General features: G+C 40.6%; 1 protein-coding gene across 5 annotated transcripts in view; it reads left to right on the top strand.

The window, feature by feature from the left end:
* Nucleotides 1-4,852: 4,852 nt before the first annotated feature.
* MEGF10 (multiple EGF like domains 10) overlaps nt 4,853-18,426 on the top strand; it is a 174,694-nt gene continuing 161,120 nt past the window's right edge. The window contains exons 1-2 of one of the 5 annotated variants that reach the window (XM_090038487.1): nt 4,942-5,064; nt 5,423-5,529. The gene's annotated coding sequence lies outside the window, so the exon portion shown is untranslated. Of the gene's footprint in view, nt 5,065-5,140; nt 5,266-5,422; nt 5,652-18,426 lie in introns of those variants that run through there. The other 4 variants (XM_090038492.1, XM_090038488.1, XM_090038489.1 and 1 more) reach the window with 4 other exon arrangements.

Below are 18,426 nucleotides of genomic sequence, written 5' to 3' on the forward strand. Positions count from 1 at the left end.
AGCCATCTGTGGCAGGAGTAGCTTTAGCGGAGTCAAGAACAGGGGAATTCCATCATATGTAGGGAACTTGGAATAGCATTTAGTGTAATCCCTATACAAGGTAAGTCTGATCAAATTGATACTGATCAATCAACTGTCAGATAGCTACCGCACTAGAGATCCCAATATGGCAAACAGCAATGTAATACAGAAAAGCCCATGTTAGTTAGAATTGTACAGAATTCCTGCACAACAGTGACACAGCTGTAGTGCAAACTTGATGCAATATCACTCTTGGTTCTGTAGAGGTCCCAAGTTTGTTCATAGCATTCAAAGCAGACAATCTTCTCACACAGTGGTATTTGAGATACAGTATATATATATTTCTTCTTTATTCAGCTATTAAGGTATTACTGCCTGATTGTCAGAATTAGCTGTTCAAAATGCTGAGTTCTTAAAAGCCATCATCATGGGGAAAGGTGAGCAATTCAATACGTGCAAATGGTTGTGGACAATTTTTAAATACATTTGCTTATAATTCCCACTGAGTCAATCTTTTCTATCTAAATATAGAAAATGATGCATGAATACCTAATGGTATTTCACAACAGTTACAGCAAGTTAATTAAGTAATTATGAAGCCCTTGCCTGGTTAAAGGAAAACACATTATTATTTTTAACTAGTTACCAGTAGAAAAAAAATCCAAATTCTAAAGAGGCAGCATGCTCTAACAGAATTGGCACACCTGTAGGATATTCTAAGTCAAGCAGCTCTGCATCTGGACCTGATTCACTCTTCTGTCTGCACAGGTAAAATGGGGATAAATGTTTATCCAACTTCATTGTGATGGTTGCTTATTATAATAATGAAGAATAAAGGGTAAGGCACAGACTCACAAAGATTTTTAGGTACCTAACTCCCACGGGAATATCTTTGAAGATCTGGGTTTAAATGGTTTTACTAAGAATGAGTATTTTCTAGGGACAGGGGGGATTACATTGACATGGAAAGGTTATCATTTTCAAATGCATAGTGAAGACCAAATTTTCTCTTTTTGAGAACCTTATTGTGGCAATGCTCTTGTTGAAGATAATGATGTTGTTCATAAACTTGGGTACTCAAAGGAGAAAGAGGGGACATGACTTCTTTATTTTGTTATTTGCCTTAAATATGCATGTACTAGATATTGGAAAGCTTACTTTCTGTTCCCTTTTTGTCATATGCATGGGATAAAATATAAAAAATAGTAATGTAGGAATCAATATGACTTCAATATGGATATTAATTAAAACCTAGAATAAAGTATACTTTTAGTATCATCAAACTGGTTAATGATACCAAAACTGGAGGGTCAGTAAATGCTCAGGAGTGCAGAATGGCAATGCAAAGCTACCATAACCTGGAAGGATTAGAATAAATAGCCAAATAATGCAACAATATGACTTTCAGAATCCTAATAAATGTAAAATAATATGCTTAAGGGAGAGAACAAACAGCTCAAATGCAAATTGGAAATCTCCCGTGTGATAATGGGAAAGCCCAATAAAGATCATCCTATAACAAGGCTAGTATCATTATCGCCCATATTTAGTTTGGTTACACAGGTTAGTGATCTTCAGTGAATTATAGCAGTGGTACTAAACCTCCAGCTTATGTGCAATATCTGGTCTATAGAGCCATTATCCAACCTGTGGGTCTCTCCACAAGTTCAGAAATTTAGCACCAGGGGAACAGTCATAGCATTAATTGCTGCTTACTTCATGCCAAATTTCTGAGCCTATGGGGAGATGTATGACATTACCTTGTGTGCTAGATTGTGCCAATGTGGGGATTGGGCCAGTGTGTGGCCACATCCAGTGTGCTAGATTGCACTTGTGGACCCGTGCTACTCATCCAGCCCACAGGGCTGAAAGGTTGAATACCACTGCATTATAGTAGTGTTTACAATCAGACTCATCCTATATTACTCCAGAATTTCTGCAAAATCTGGCCATTATGGGACTACTTAAATGAAATTCAGCATGTCAGCTTTTCTTATGATTTTGTTCTTACTGCTCATCTTACCAAACTGCTTTGTGTTTTTAATCCCTTGGAGTTGAAACTGGGGAAAATTACCCTTCATTTTAATGGAACATCTGTCTATATAAAATAGAAGCCATGGCTCTTTTTTGTAATAAATTAAGTCTTTATTATTATATATAGACTCTGTGACAATAATAAATCTCCTGTGGCTAAATAGTCCATATAAAATATGCTGGTCTATATATTTCATGGATCAGTTATTTAAACCTGGGGATGCCCCTATTATTCATGTTGCATTGAACCTTGCTGTATGAGCAGCTCTACTGAAAATCAGCAGAATTGCTCTTAAGATGCTGTCTCATATAGTTAAGATTGTGGTCCTTTGTTATCAGTACCAGTCATGATATCTAAATAGAGATTTTTAAGGTTATAAAATGTTTTAAAAAATATGTGGGTGTGTGTACAGATATGAATTCAGACTAGAGGTTGGTTTCCAACATGCCTCACAATTTGCATCCTCTGTTTTCCCACACAACTATTTTTTTCACAGTTTGGATATTTTGTATGACTAAGTACCTTATTTGTACACCCAAATTAGTAACTGGGGCATCCAGTTGCAAGTAAACATGGATACTAACTTATGCCTGCAATTTGCTGATGGTAAAAAGGATATTTTTTCTAAGAGATTCAAAACCAGCGTGACTTTATTATTAATCTGTGTTGTGGTAGAGGTTGAAGAACTCAGTTGAAGATCAGGAGCCCATTTTGCTGGTCATTGTAAAAATATTTCTATGTGATTGTGAGACTCACACACATTCTGTCTGCCTTACCTCATATTAGCTTAGCCAGAAATATTTCTGTATATAGTTACTTTTTATTAAACATCTTTGGTATTATGGGGGGAAACAGGGCATGAAAGCAGTACTTGTGACAATGGATGGACTTTTAATTTAATTTTGTATTTAGCTCTGTAAAAGTTTTATTCTTTATCATTTTTCTGATAATCTTTGCTTAACTTGAGCCCTGTTACATTTTACTGTTACTAACTTAATGAACAGGGCTTAGTAGAAACAGTAAAAATTGCTTCAAACAGCAGATGGCACTATTTTCAAACAAATCTGTCCACAAAATATGAACACAATTCTCTTTGCCTTTGCATAAGTTTGAAAGAAATAACAAGGTGTTTCTATGAGATAAACTTAAAATCAAAACTCTGGATACTTTAACTGGCACACTTTACCAGTACAGGGTTCTCTCGCTTTATGCGGTACACGCATTCCTGGAAAATGGCACATAGCTTGAATTCGCATAAAGGGAACAAACAAATAGGGATACATTTCAAGACCTCGACTGTACTGATCCCCAGACCTATTTCTAACACTTCTACAAGACAATATTGGTACTTGCCAACAGCAGACAGTACACACAGGGCACTGTTATAATGGGGATGGCAACTACAGAAATATGTGCCGCAGACAACAAGCAAGGGGTACAGATCCAGACAGGGGACTATATTTTGGTGTGTATCACTCCCACAATGCACCGCACAAAGCAGTGACTACAGATTTCCACCACACCAACTGCAGAAATATGAATTTACCTTGCATATAACAAATTTTTGGTATAAAAAGTCATTTCATAAGAGTGAATTTGCACATACATAACCTGCATAAAGCAAGGGACACCTGTATATGTTGAAGAGAAGAAGCAATTCCAGCTATGTCAGAGGTAGCCAGCGTTCCCTCTAAGCTGTGTGGTGTGCGCGGCTGTGTTTTATGCCATGATGCCAGGTGTGCTTGCACAACCACACATGCCACACGGCTTGGAGGGAACACAGGAAGTAGCCCTGATGCATGCAACAGGTATAGGATATGGTGAGAGTTTTCTTTCCATTACAGTGAATTTATGGGTTTTAACTTGTAACACTTCGTAAGATGGCTAGCTAGTTCTCCTCATTCTGCTTTGGTAGAGGGCATTACTTTGGGGCTGGGTATGTTTGCTAGTTTCCAAGCTGCTTGGGGTTCTGCTTGGTGAAATGAGGTGAGTGCAGGCTGCCTGGCTTCACAGGCAGAATTCTGTTTTTTCTGCTGCACCTACAACATGAAGTGTGAAAAGGTTCCCATGCTTGCTACCCTCTGAAAACCTAAAAAAAAATTAACGTGAAAGCTAGTGTCAGGGCTTCTCAGCTGAAATACATTGGAAAGAAGGGACTTTTAATGGGAGGAAAAAGCAGAAAAATGCTTGGCATCTTGCCTTCCAACAAGGAGGGAAATGAGAAGGACAGTCTGTGAAGGACGGGTGTTGTGTTTGGATATAACGGTTCCTTTCTAGTCCTGCCACTGCTATCTATGAACCTGCCTGCCTTTCCTCTCATTCCTCTTTTTCTTTCTTTCCTTCCCTCCTTCCCTTGAGAGCTAGCCCTAGGCTCTGTCTTCTGCACTGGAGCCCCTGTGTGGGGTGTCCTTTACTGTTTTGCTTTATTATCATCCCTCTTCCCCCTAATACACATTTATAAAAAGTTAAACATCTTTCTTTCTTTCTATTCTCTTCTTTTTTCTCTTTCTTCCCTCCTTCCCTTGAGGGCTAACCCAGGCTCTGTCTTCTGCACCCGGGCCCCTGTGTGGGCCCATCCTTTGTTGTTTTGTTTCAGTGTGCCCCCCCCTTATAAACGTTTAGAAAAAGTTTCTGTCTTTCTTTCCCTCTTTCTTGTCTCCCTCTTCTCCCCCTGGCTGTACCAGCTGCAGCTCCAGAGCGTGTGGAAGCTCAATCCCCTCCCGCCACTTGCTCCCAAAGCCCCCTCCCCCCGTGCCCCCGTTACGACTGCGCGGCACTCCCCCAGCTGCGGGGGAGCCGTGAGCCCCCCCGGTCCGCCCCAGCGGCGCTGCACTCCGGCGCCGCCGCCTTGTCCCGAGCTGAGGCGGCGGCAGGTATCTTTGGGGGCTGGTCCAGGCGAGCCCCGCCCCGCCCGGGACTGAGCCCCCTGGCCCTGGCCCTGGCCGAGGCGGGGCGCGCGGAGCCGGCAGCCGCAGCAAGCGCGCGGCGAGGAGGAGCCGCGGGGGCAGGTAAGAGGCTGGCGGTGGCCGCGGGACTCCCGAGGGCGCCGCGCTGAGGGGACCTGCTCTTCCCCCGTCTCCGCCTGCGCTGGGAGCTCAAGCAAAGCCTCCGCAGGGCTCCCTCCCGCTCGGCCCCACGAGTCCCGGCGGTAGGGTCCCCTGTTGCCTTGGGACGCCTGTGGGCTTGTGACCTCGCCTGGCTCCATCCTGGTCAGTGCCTGCTTCCCCTGGGATCATGGAGCTGGGATGCTGCTGCTGCTTCTGCTCCCCGGGTTTATTTTTGTGCGGGTGTTGCTCTGGCAACTTGGCATTGCTATTTCCTCCCTCCGAGCAGCCCCTCGCCCCATGAGTCCCTTCATCTTTGCAGGTGCATGGAGAACACCAGCCCGTGGAGCCCCGAAGGCCGGGGAAGCTGCAGCCCGACGGCTCCCTAAAGTCTCTGGCCCTTGATCAGGGGCAGATTTAGACCAGGAGGTGGGCACTCAAGTCTGCGCCATTCCCCCGCTCTCCAGGAGCGCTCTGGTTTGTAGAAACCTTGCAGACCTGGTCTCTCCGAACATGGGCTCGAGTGGCTGGGTTGAGTCTGGATTGTGATGGTGGGTTTGTGTTTTACTCCCTTCTTTTGAAAAAAGTGCCAAGTCGGAGCCCAGCCTTTTCGGACAGAAGCTTTTCTCTCTTACAATCCTGTGTCTTATAACTTGTATCCTCTGTTTTCCCACACAACTACTTTCTTGTATGCAGCTTCCGTTGTTTATTCTTCTGTGTGCGAGGCTTTCCCCCCCCAATATATTTCTTCTCATCTGTAGATGCATTGTCTTGAAACATCCACACTGTGTGTGGTAGGTAAATACTTTTATGGGACAGGATTTTTTTCGGAGACGACATGTTTTAAACAAGTAACGCAACACCGACTCTTAAAAGAAAACTGCACAAGTGCAGTTGTTTAGTCAGAACTTTTCCAAGTCAAAGCAGGAGGCAGATTACATTTATACGGATTTCTCCTGAAAACAGTCACTCTGCTCCACTGCTCCTTTTTTTGCCTTCAAAGCCGTCCACTGGTAGCTAACAGCTTTACGGAGTAGCCAAGGAAACAGGATAATTATTATTTCTTCTAGGGTGGTTATTCTGGGTGAACTGGCTAATAGAGGTTACTATGTGTCTTCTCTCAGGGCATCCTCATTTCTCCTGTCCACAGCCTCATCACACTTTCTTCTCTCCCTCTTAAACATTAGTTAGAAAACTTCCATCAACTTTAATGGTGCAGGATCAAACTTTGTGGGGGGGAAGAGCATGTTAATAGCTGGGGAGCTATTTCTTTATGTCTATGCTGGATTTTCTTCAAAATCGGATAGGCTTTGGTTTGCATCTGATATATTTGGCTGTACCTGAACGGCGGGTCTGAGGGGGGTAATGTTCCCATAGGCTCTTTAATATAAGCAACTAATTTGAGTTCTAGTAGTTATTCTATACTAGAGAGCAGAAGTAGTATATAGAGAGAAGATGTATTTCTGTGTAAATGTGCAGGATCTGTTCAAGATAGTGCCCGCCTGCTTTATAATTGGGCTTTGTTCAGCATACGTCTTTCAGCATAAGCAGTTTATGAAGACATTCAGTAGTATGACTTCTTTCTCAGGTTTTTGGCTACTGTTGTTGGAGTGCAAAGCAGTTAGACTTTGACTGTCAAGTGCAGTGAATTACTTGGCTTTAACAGTAACTACACACACTTGAGTACTCATAGGCCTGCAAACTGGCATAGCGTGTAGATGACTATCCTAGAATGAAGACCAGATATTCTGGAATCCTGTGAGTTCTTCAAAACTTGGCTCCTATTATTTAATACTTCCTGAGAATAAGTATAGTTCCTATGTCCTTCTCCACTTTAATGTTGTCTATATATTAAGCACTTGTAATTGGCCTATCATCTTTTTAGTTTGCTGGAGTTTTAAAATCTGTTTGGAATCTGTTATCAGGACTGTACAAAAGAGATTTCATGTTAACCTTAGGGAGGTTTTTCAACGGTGCTTGGCAGTTATCAAAAGGTTTGGAAGGGAGACTAGCATAACGGCTTGTTTTAAGAAAAATGTTTTTGTCCAGCAACTTGGGACAGCAAAGCTTAGTTTGGAGAAGTGGATTGTAATTGTTTCCCACTGGTGACCTGCACTTAAATCTTGGATGTCTTCACTGAGCAGCATGTCTGATGTGAGACTGAAACTGAAAGCTGGCTTCAGACTTCAGTTCTCTTGCAAGCACCCCTGAATAGCAGTTGTGCCTAATAATACAATTCAAGGAAGAAAGCATACATAATTAGCTATGTACATTCTTCATGAAGAGCAGTGTGGGGGTACAACTGCCTGAGCTGGAGGGGAATTTGGAACAGTAGCAAGCTGGGTAGGCAAATTATTTGTCTTCTGCTACTCAGCAGCTTTTAGAATGCAATAGAATTAGGAAGTCATTTTTATTCTATTCTGTCAGGTATGCCAGCCAAGACAGATGTGCCAGAGAAGATTTTCAGAACACATACAACACCAGCTTAGGCCCCAGTTGTCACTTTTACATATGTGCTTATGCACAGATTGAAAACGAGGGCCAGAATGTAGCTCATTTTACCTATAAAGTTATTTATAGCCAAAAATGATCACCTGTTGGCCACTGAATGGCGTATAAACGTTTGGGTATCTCAGTACAGTTTCTGCTGAAGAAGTGTCCATATCACATAATCCAGAATTGGCATTGTTTGGTTAGCACGGCAAAATCTAGGTCTGTAGATTGAACTGTGCTGTAATGTATAGATAGTTCAGTTAGTAGGAGGGGGAAAGCAAGACACCAGCCCCAGGGTTGCTATAATGGAAGCAGGTGTAGCAGTACCAGTAGCAGCGGCAGCAGCCCAGGAAGGATCAGGGAAAGTGTGGGTCCCTTACTGAATGGGGGAGGAAACCTTGTGACAGAGGATGCAGAAAAGGCTGAAGTGCTCAATGCTTTTTTCACCTTAGTTTTCACAGGCAAGGTCAGCTCCAAGGTTACTGCACCAGTTTGGGGAGGAGGTGAGCAGCCAGCAGTGGCAAAAGAACAGGTCAGGGACCTATTTAGATAAGCTGAACATATACAAGTCCACAGGGCCAGATGAGGGTGCTGAGGGAGTTGGGTAATAAGACTGCAGAGCCACTGGCCGTCATCTTTGCAAACTCATAGCTATCAGGAGAGATCCTGGATGATTGGAAAAGGGCAAACATAGTGCCCATATTTAAGAAAGGGGAAAAAAAGGATCCAGGGAATTACAAATCAATCAGCCTCACCTCAGTCCCTGGAAAAATCATGGAGCAGATCCTCAAGGAATCAATTCCAAAGCACTTGGAGGAGAAGAAGATGATTAGGAACAGTCAGCATAGATTCACCAAGGGCCCTGACCAACCTTATTGTCTTCTGTGATGAAATGACTGGCTCTGTAGATGCAGGGAGATTGGTGGATGTGGTATACTTTGATTTTAACAACACTTTTGATAGGGATTCCCATCACATTCTCACAGGCAAGCTAAGGAAGTGTGGGCTGGAAGAATGGACAGTAAGGTGGATAGAAAACTGGCTGGATCATTGGGCTCAGGGGGTAGTAATCAATGGCTTGATGTCTAGTTGGCTCAGGGCAGTAGTCAGGGAGGCACTTGGAGCCCAGGGGTTTCCAAGGTAGGAAAGGAAACCAGCATTATGATGTACCATGGGTCTCCAGTGCCCAGGGGCCAATACTTGCATTTGTGCCCCCCCCGTCCACGGCCAATTGCTGAGCAGGGGGGATGGAGGGTCCCCTGGCAGCCAATCGCTGAGCCCAGAAACACTGGCAGTGAAACGAGAAGTTCTGCTGGGGGACCAAGTACCCCTTGGAGGGCCCAGATGGTGCCTGCCCCCCAGCCAGCACCCAGGTGCATGGTGCCCCTCCCCCCCCTCCTCAGTCGGTACCCCACTGCCTTGTTGCCAAGAAGCCTGATGGCATACTGGGCTGCATTGGTAGGTGTGTTGCCAGCAGGTCAAGGGAAGTGATTCTTCCTTCTGTTCAGCACTGGTGAGGCCACATCTGGAGTACTGTGTTCAGTTTTGGGCCCCCTACTACAACAAAGATATGGACAAATTGCAGAGAGTCCAGTGGAGGGCAACAGAAATGGTTTGGGAGCTGGGGCACATGACTTATGAGGTGAAGCTGAGGGAACTGTGCTTATTTAGTTTGGAGAAGAGAAGACTGGGATGGGATTTAATAGCAGGCTTCAACTACCTGAAGGGAGGTTTAAAAGAGGATGGAGCTAGACTGTTCTCAGTGGTGACAGATGATAGAACAAGGAGCAATGGCATTAAGTTGCAGCAAAGGAAGGTTAGGTTAGATATTAGGAACAATTTTCTCACTAGGAGGGTAGTAAAACACTGGAACAGGTTAACCAGAGAAGTTGTGGAATCTCCATCCTTGGAAGTTTTTAAGATGCAGCTAGGCAAGGCCTTGGCTGGGATGATCTTCTTGGGGGTGGTCCTGCTTTGAGCAGGGAGTTGGACTAGATGACCTCCTGAGGTCCCTTCCAACCCTAATTTTCTGTGATTCTAAGACTCTCTGGTGCACCTTCCACACTCTGGCACTCAGCAGCCTCTCCCTGCTCTTGGACATCTTTGTCAAGCGTTCCTAAATTCCTTGTTATACGTGTGAGAAAACTGTAGTTTTAGTTCTCTATAGATGACTGTAATAGTGGAAACTGTATTGCAAACATCCAGATGACACCAGTGGTCAAAATGCATGTCCTTATCTGAATTAAACTTCAGTATTTTAAGGATTCACTGTTGGTGTAGTACAGCTGAAATGCAGACAAATCCTAGCTTTGGTTTCTCAGACCAGGCACTGTGGGAGGAAACTACAACTAATGTTACACTACTGTTGCATGTACCTGATTTGTAGGTAGACAGTGAAGTTCAGTTTCTTGGGCTGTTTCCAGCACTTTTCATGAATACAAAACAGGGCATACTCTGATAAATGAGTGCAGTCAGCTGAAGAGGCAAATGACTAGCTTTGATATCTCAACAGCAGTTAACGTGGTTACAGAAGGAACTCAGGAAATATGTACATATTAACATATTTAAGTTTGATTGACAAAATACTGAGTTGTGTGGAGTGGGCTTTTGACTGCAGCTGGGAAGGGTCCCTTGAGTTTTTATTCAAATTACTTGGCAGAAGTTTTGCATAGTGTCTCACACACCTTTTTGTTGTACAGACATGATCACATGGTCTTTTTGAATGGAAACTAAGCTGCTTTTGGCTAAAATACAGAGTGTCTGCACATGTGATAAAATTCCAGACAGCAAATGAAGAACCCTGTGTTTTTGTACAAAACATTACAAAATATATATTTTTTAAAGATATCAATTTTTATTATTTATCTGAAACATGGTATATAATAACAAACATCTTTCATAAATCTTTTCTTTAGTAATGGCATTGCGGGCCAGATCCTGATATCTTTTTTCAACTTGTCAGTTGTCACTGCTACTGCCTCTGAACTAGCCAGATTTTAGTTCTCTGGCATCAAATGATATCATATCCTTGGAATAACCCCACTGAAGACATAGGACTAATAAAAGAGCAATATACAAAGTTCAGTGTCAGTTGGGGAGCAAAATTTACCCCTAGTTTTACAGAATTATATGTAATCACTATGTCACTTAAAATGTTAATCTGTAATAATTTCAACTCGCATTTCTTTCTCAAGGACTTGAAAATATAAACTAAAAACAGTGCAGTAGAATCTAATACATAAAATGATTTTTTTTATATATGGGGGTGTACAGCTGTGACAGTAATCTGAACATTATTTTAATGAATTGAGAATAGCTCAGATAACACTGTTTTGTCAGAAAATAGGAATTATATTCAAAGGAGGATTGGCTTTTGCTAGTATAGTTTTGAAGATTGTCAGATTCCTATTAAGGGCTAGTGAGTATCTATAAATTCATTAGTAAATATTTTGCCCAAGTAAGCGCTGAAGGTACTTTCACTTTGAATGAATTAGCTTTATGTCAAAAATTTGATAGGTAATTGTACCTAATTGTAATTCTTGTAACCATTTAATTTAAATAATTTGTTTTGTTCTGTATCTGCACAGCTAAGCAATTTATCCATAATAAATCTCATGTGGTCATAATTTAGAATCCTCTTGATGTATGAGTCCTGGAGGAAAGAGTATGGAATTGGGAGTCAGAGACTGCAATATTAGCTCTGCTACTGATTTACTGTGTGCCATGAAACAAGGCATTTAATCTCTGCTTCAGTTTCTCTAAAATGCTGATTATTCTAATTCTACCTAATTTCTACCTAATTCTAATGAGGGAGTTAAAGGGTTCACTGTTTACTTATTGTAAGACATCTTGCATATGCAAACTCTGTGTGATGGTCTAGTAGTAGTAGTAGTACTGCAGTAGCACCCCAAAAGCCACAGTCGCAGACCTTGTTGTGAAAGGCACTAGTCAAACACACAGCAGAAAAGGACATCTAGTCTAAATTTAAAATAGGAGACAACAGGTGATTATAGATACAGAAAGGAGGAAGCTCAACAAAACCATAAAACAATATGATACAGTGGTCTCAGGCTATTAGCTGTCTAGATGATGCCAAGTTTTTTTATAGGCATCATAGTAAAGAATAGTTTCAAAGATCACAATGTTGCAGTTTGCAGATGTTTACAGGTTGTTTTTCCCAAACATGAGACCCAGTATTGGAAAAAGCATAAAAGTACTTGTTTGTAAATAAAACAGGTGCACAATGCGATCTTATCATGTTTGACTTTGTTTATTTCTTATAGATGCATAGATTCATAGATACTAGGGTTGGAAGGGACCTCAGTAGGTCATTGAGTCCAACCACCTGCCCTGGGCAGAAAAGAGCGCTGGCGGTCAGACAATCCCAGCTAGGTGCTTATTTCTTAATAAATTCTTAGAAACAATTTAACAAGTTCCTTATTCCAGGAACTTCCCATTTCTGTAAAGTCTAACTAATGCTCTCCTACATATACATATACATATACATATACATATACATATACATATACATATACCAACATGTCTGCCAGTAGCCTCAAAAAAATCATACCATACAAATGTCTAAAGCTTAGCCAAACTTCACCCAAACATTATGGGAGTCTTGTTCAGCTTAGCATAACTACCTTTTGAAACAAGTATAAACACTTCCCTATTTTGTAAAAATAAGCATCCATACACATTCAGAACACATTTTAGTTCACATAGTCTTTAATCCCATTTGTTATCCAACAAGAAACAATGGTGGTCCACACTGAGGTATGAAGAGGTGGCCTAGGAGAGAAGATTAAGGACTCTATTTTGGTCACGTTGAGCTTGAGCTGGCAGCTGAACTAGCACAAAAAGAAGTCAAAGGCATGCTGAGATTTTACTTTGGCCCATAGGAGAAAGGACTGGAGCAAAGAGAGAGGGCAATCTGTGAGCTGTTACCATAAAGATAGTAGCAGAATTTGTGTTTGTGAGTTTGATCACCCAGAGATAAGGTGTCGGAGAAGCAAAGCTGAATAGGGACAGAGCCCTCTATAACTCCAGAATGTCTGACAGAGGATGAGAAGGTTTCTCTGAATGGCATCCTGAAGGGATGATTGGAGAAGGAAAAGAACCAAAGAGAAGATAAAGTTTAAAACAGATAATACATGCATAATATCAATAAGAGGGGCATGGCTGGTGGTATCAAAGGAAGCTCACTGACTGAAGAAAATGAGAATGGAGTATTGGTTCTGAGCTTTCGCTGGGAAGAGGTCATTAGAACCATGGTGCAATACAAAGGACAAGGAACTACATCAGGAATGGATTATTATTTTTAATTTAGAGATAGGAAACATTAGCCACAACAAATAATTTGTTTTTTCATATTGCTGTTTTAGTTGGTTTGTAAAGTCATTATTTTTAAAGTCTTGAAGACAGATGGAGCTTTACATATTGAGGTGCTGCCAGTTACCCTAACCTCCCTTGGGGTAGATTGTATTAGCCTTACTCACATTGAGTGACACTTTACTCCACAAGCATTCCTGTTGACTTTTGCTGGATGACATGTGGAGTATGGTACTTCAGGGACTGCGTAAGGGTATTGGAATCTAGAATCTTAATATTTTAGGTCTCAATCCTGCAAAGAAGATTCTGCATTTATAAAGGCAGACACTTGTATGCTTTTGTGGTTTTGCTGATTTCAGTACACTAACAGACTAATTTGGAATGACTTACAGTTGACATTTGTCCACTCTTTAGGCTCTTGTACAGATTAATTAGCCTTCTGGGACAAAAGGATTTGGCAGATTTTCTCAAAAGTGATTTGATGCAAACAAGTATTGTTGTCATTCCATATGTTACCCAAATTTTTCTTGTAGAAAAATCTGTATGTAAGCATTATCTCCCTGCATTCCTTCTTAGTTATTTGACCCTTGCCTTCACATTCAGATAAGTTTAATTTAGATTTTTTTCTTTTTCCAGTGACTTATTTTTCTATCCCCAGTTTTGAGGGCTCACATTTGGGCCCTGTGTCCAAGATTCTAATTAATGGTACATAAATAGTAGTCCAGCCTGGACTGATAAAACAAGGAGATGCAATTTTGTAGCCAGAATGCAGAGCTTTTCTCCCCATTATAGTTAAATTTTGGAAGACATTCTAGAATAAGGGTGGATGTTTTTAGTACTTGTACTGAAATACGCAAACACATCAGGATGAATTGTGTTATCAAACTTATCTCTGCATTTTCTTTCTCTTGTTGCTTTTATTCATGTGTAATCCTATGTCAGTGTATTTTATATTATCCATAGTTGAACACTTGAATTTAGTTTTGATTCTTCCATGCCATATTATTTTAATAGTAAATATGTCATGGTATGTACCTCTTTTTTCTTTTTCATTTTCTTGTGACAAGTGGTTAAAATTAAGAATTTGTCAAGTTAGATGAACATTTTGGAACCTTATTTTCAATGTTTCTGTAAGTGATTAATTAAAAAGGAATAAAATAGTTTTAATTACCAGCTCTCTAACAGAAAGAGCCCACAAAGTAGATGGTTTGTATGAAAGCATGCCTTCCCGTTTAAGCCTGGAGTGACAATAATCGTAGCACAACACTGTTCATGTGACAACTAGACAAAGAGCCCATTATGAATGGCTGGCTGGCATCACAGCCTGCTGAAGCCAATAGTCAAACTATGCTTGGTAGCCCCAAAGAAGCTAACACACTAGAAGCAATCACATGTAAAAAAAGGAAGGAAAAAAAGAGGTTAAGGTCTACTGCCGTTAAACTGTCTATAGTGACATAGTGGTGCAGTTTCTGAGTATGCTTTTGGTAAGTTGCTATAAAGAAAAAAGTTAGTAAATACTAGGCAATGTAGATTTTGAAATAGAACTCATAAACAAAATTAATCTTAGATATTAGTAGAAAACACTAAGTTGGCATTATCTCTCTGTCTCCAAGTCAGGATGGTTTCCTACAGCATGCATTTGAGCCCAACCATCCTCTGAAGTCTTTATGGATGCCCCTGAAGCATTAGTCCAAGACTTCTCAAATTTTGGAACAAATTTTACCAATATATATTTGTATGCTGTAACCCCTGATCCATATACTTGAGGGCAGTACTGGACCTTTGACTTAAATATCTTTTTCAAAACTTTAATAGCTTTGGGCAATAATTAGAGCCAGATCCTTGACAGCTTGTATGCTGTGGTCCTGACCCCTAGAGGCAGCAAACCTGTGTCAATTGTTGTGAATGTTTTTATAAAATAGGATAAGGTAGCTAGAGTGGAAGGACGTTGAATTAGACATGTGTTTTGTTTAAAAACAACTGTTTACTTTCTGCTGATTTGGGGATGGATTTCTTTCCTTATTCCCCAGAATAACTTAGTCAGTACCCTACTGAATTGCTCTGAATTTAACCAGTAAATAAGAGTAATAATACTTCAGTATTTCACTGTTGAATCCAAAAAGGTAGTGGAAAGGAAACAATTGTTTTTAAAGAAGAACATATCTAATTTAATGTCCTTCTATTCTAGCTACCTTATCCTATTTTATAAAAGCACACCTTGGTGTGTTTTCTTTCTCTCTTTCTTTGTATACATTTACTAATAAGTTCTTAGTTCAAAGGCAACATAATATTTTCAAGGAACTCTTGGTTTGCTTTTTCAAAAGAACTCTATTATCCACCAGTGTAAGACTGAAGCACATGACTGAGGCTCTTATGGTGTTACTTCACTGCCCTTTGCTATAAGACCAAAGAATTAAATTTCCTCAAGGTTAGTTATGGTCTTAGGGCATGTTTTTATTTTACCTTGTTATTACTATGTAACATATTTTGAATAAGGAGATGTAAAGCTGTCACCAATATTACTTATGTCTGTACTAGGAATTTTGTGCCCATAGAGATTGAGTTGAAAAATGGTAGCCTGTTTTTCCTTTCTTTGTGGTTTATTAAAATAAATAAACTGGCATTTAAATATTAAATATCTGTCAGAAGAGCCTTCATAGAAGACGCTTTATGTTATTGACGTATACAGTTCTGTAGTAATACAGGCCCAAATTCTGTTTCATATTACATTTATCCTCCCTGGTAACTTACACTTATTGTGGGGACCAGTTACCACATTGACCAGTTGCTCCATTGATTCAGTATTCGTGTGAATGTTTTTTCACTTGTACACTATTGCTGGGATCTAACATACACGAGGCAGCTGCTGACCTATTTTGCAGGCAGAATCTGGGCTGATAGCCATTTTCATAGGCCGAGTGTGGTGCCCTCCCCACCTCCCCACCCAATGCCTCTGATTGGCTGAGAGGTCCCAGTGGCCCTGCCCCTAACTGTTGATTGGCTATGAGGACTGCCCATTATATGGCCCCAACCATTGCCAGCCCGTGGTGAGGGGTACAGGTAGCAGCCATCTTGCAAAGTTGGCAGCTCCCCTTCTTTTCCGCCCACTGGCCTGGAGAGCCATGCAGGAGCCAGCATTTTATTTATTTATTTATTTTCAGGGAGCCTGCACTTTTTGTGGACACCACCTAAAGTCACATTGTCAATGAAAACCATTAAATCCCACTTTCGGTAGGTCTCTAACTATTACACTGTCAGATCTATAAGGATAAAGCATTTTCAGTTACAAATGGCTCTTTTCAAAATGTCATGATTAATTATCATGATTAAAATTGTACATTTTTGTCATTTTTCATGATTGTGTTTGTGATAATAAAAATCACAACCAGTTAGCTCACTGCTTGGTAATCTTTTCCTCCTTTGTTAGTGTTGTTTTCTCTGTATTTACTCTACTTGCAATAATGCAGAGCCACACTGCTCCAGAAGTATTGGGAACCATTAGCCTTTAGGGGTAGGAACTGCAGAATCTGATCTACTAACTCTGCCCAAAAGGTATACTATTTATGTCATGGTTAAGCTTTTAAGTGGAAGTAAATAAGCCCATGCAAAAGTGAAGATACCACCCAGCCAGGAAAAGAGAGAGACTAAACTGTCAGAATAAGGAATTCTTTCCATTGATTAAAGAAAAGATGCTGTGCTCGAAGACTGATCACTATGACAGTACACAGTGGAATAATTTAGATGAATAAGGGTTTTCTAGTGTAGAGTTGAGCTAGACAGCCTGCTTTTTATACTGTGGGTGGCAGCCCACTAGAAAAAAGATCTTTACTTAACCATGTTTTAAATCACTTGTTTTGGAATTGTACTAGACTTTGTAAAGTGGCTGGGCTTTCTTTTTCTATTAGAAGCCCTGTGTAAATGACGCCTTCATGTTTTGTACACACTACAGGTAAGGAATGTTTTCTAGAGCATACATAGTTAGTGCCCTATTAACACTGCAGCTGATTTCAGTTATCTGTAGAATTGTCTTATACATAAGAGTTGTAACAGTGTCACTATTAGTATCTTAAAAATCATTGCTGTATAAAAAGGTATATCTCTGTCTATTATATAAAAAATAGCAGAGCAATTATTTAGTTTTATTATTGAGAAATTTGGAATTTCTAGTATTGTATCATTTTAGTGATCCTCCTTTTTACAAGGTTTAAACTAAAGAGAATTATTTCCAAATAGTGTTAACTGTGCCTGTGTAAATCAGTGTAGGTACAAAGTCACCTGAAAGTGTTCTAATGCTAAGGCCATACCTCTTTGTTCCTTATCTGTTACAGAGGCTATAATCAGACTTCAAGTCTTTGACTGTGAAAAGTATAATTTCTAGGTATAGTATAACACTTAAATTGCATTTTATGATTCTCCCTTACTATGTGCAGTTTAATGACTGGATTGCATTATTAAAAAGTAGCACTGTACAGTTATGGTTGGCTTATAAAACAAAATCTCCAAGGTCCTGTCTGCGCAATGAGTTATATCAGTGATGCTCACGCCCTGGCCTGCAGGCTAAATCTAGCATGTAGGGCCGTATCATCAGGCCCATGGACTCCCTACTGGTCTGGAAATTTAGTGTTGGGGGAGCCATGGCAGCATTAATTGCCACAGATTCCAGTCATAGCAATTAATACTGCCACCACTCCCCTGTCATTAAATTTCTATACCTATGGAGAGCCCCATGGAACAGATAACAAAGTTCTGCATGCTTGTATCATGCAGGGTTGCTTCACAGATGGATCTGGTGAGTAGGGCAGGGCAGGCATATTGGATTGCACCCATAGTCCAACCGCCACGTGTTGACCCCATGCTGGATCTGGCCCACAGACGTACCCTATGTGCAAGATCTGACAAAGATCCAGCCTCTGGACTGACCAACCCTGCCTGCAGGATCTGGCCTCTGGGCCAGAAGGTTGAGCACCACAACATTACATACTTTAGTTCTAAGACCTTGGCTTTATTATTAGCGTGGATGTCTGCATCTGTCATTTTAGAGGGATTGTGTGTAAACTAGCCAATGGGATGATGAATTAATACAATACTAATAACTTATATTAACCAGCAGTCCTAATAAGGAGAGAATAGTAAGGAGATGGGATTTTCAAAAGCTAAAGAAACTAAATCCCATGGCATTCAATATAGAAAAATATTTTCAACTCACCAGCTACAGTTTTTTCGTTCCTTTTGCAGTATGTAAACTTCTTTGCCTTCAATATACTGTATAACCTTTTTTGGGTTTTTTTCTCTTGTATACTGAAGGCATCCATCTACATTCATTGATATCACAAATGATGGAAGTTTCTCTGAAGCCCATGTAATCCATAATAAACTTGAGAGATGCAACCTGGGATACTTTCAGTAAACCAAATGCACTAGATTTCACTAAAAGATAAAGATAGGGAAGAGTGTAGGAGCTTTAAGAATGTTGCCCCTGAATTTGACCTAATACATTCAATG

This window comes from Crocodylus siamensis, chromosome 3 (genome assembly GCF_052110815.1).
Source record: "Crocodylus siamensis isolate JL-2025a chromosome 3, ASM5211081v1, whole genome shotgun sequence".
In the NCBI taxonomy this organism is placed as follows: domain Eukaryota; kingdom Metazoa; phylum Chordata; order Crocodylia; family Crocodylidae; genus Crocodylus; species Crocodylus siamensis.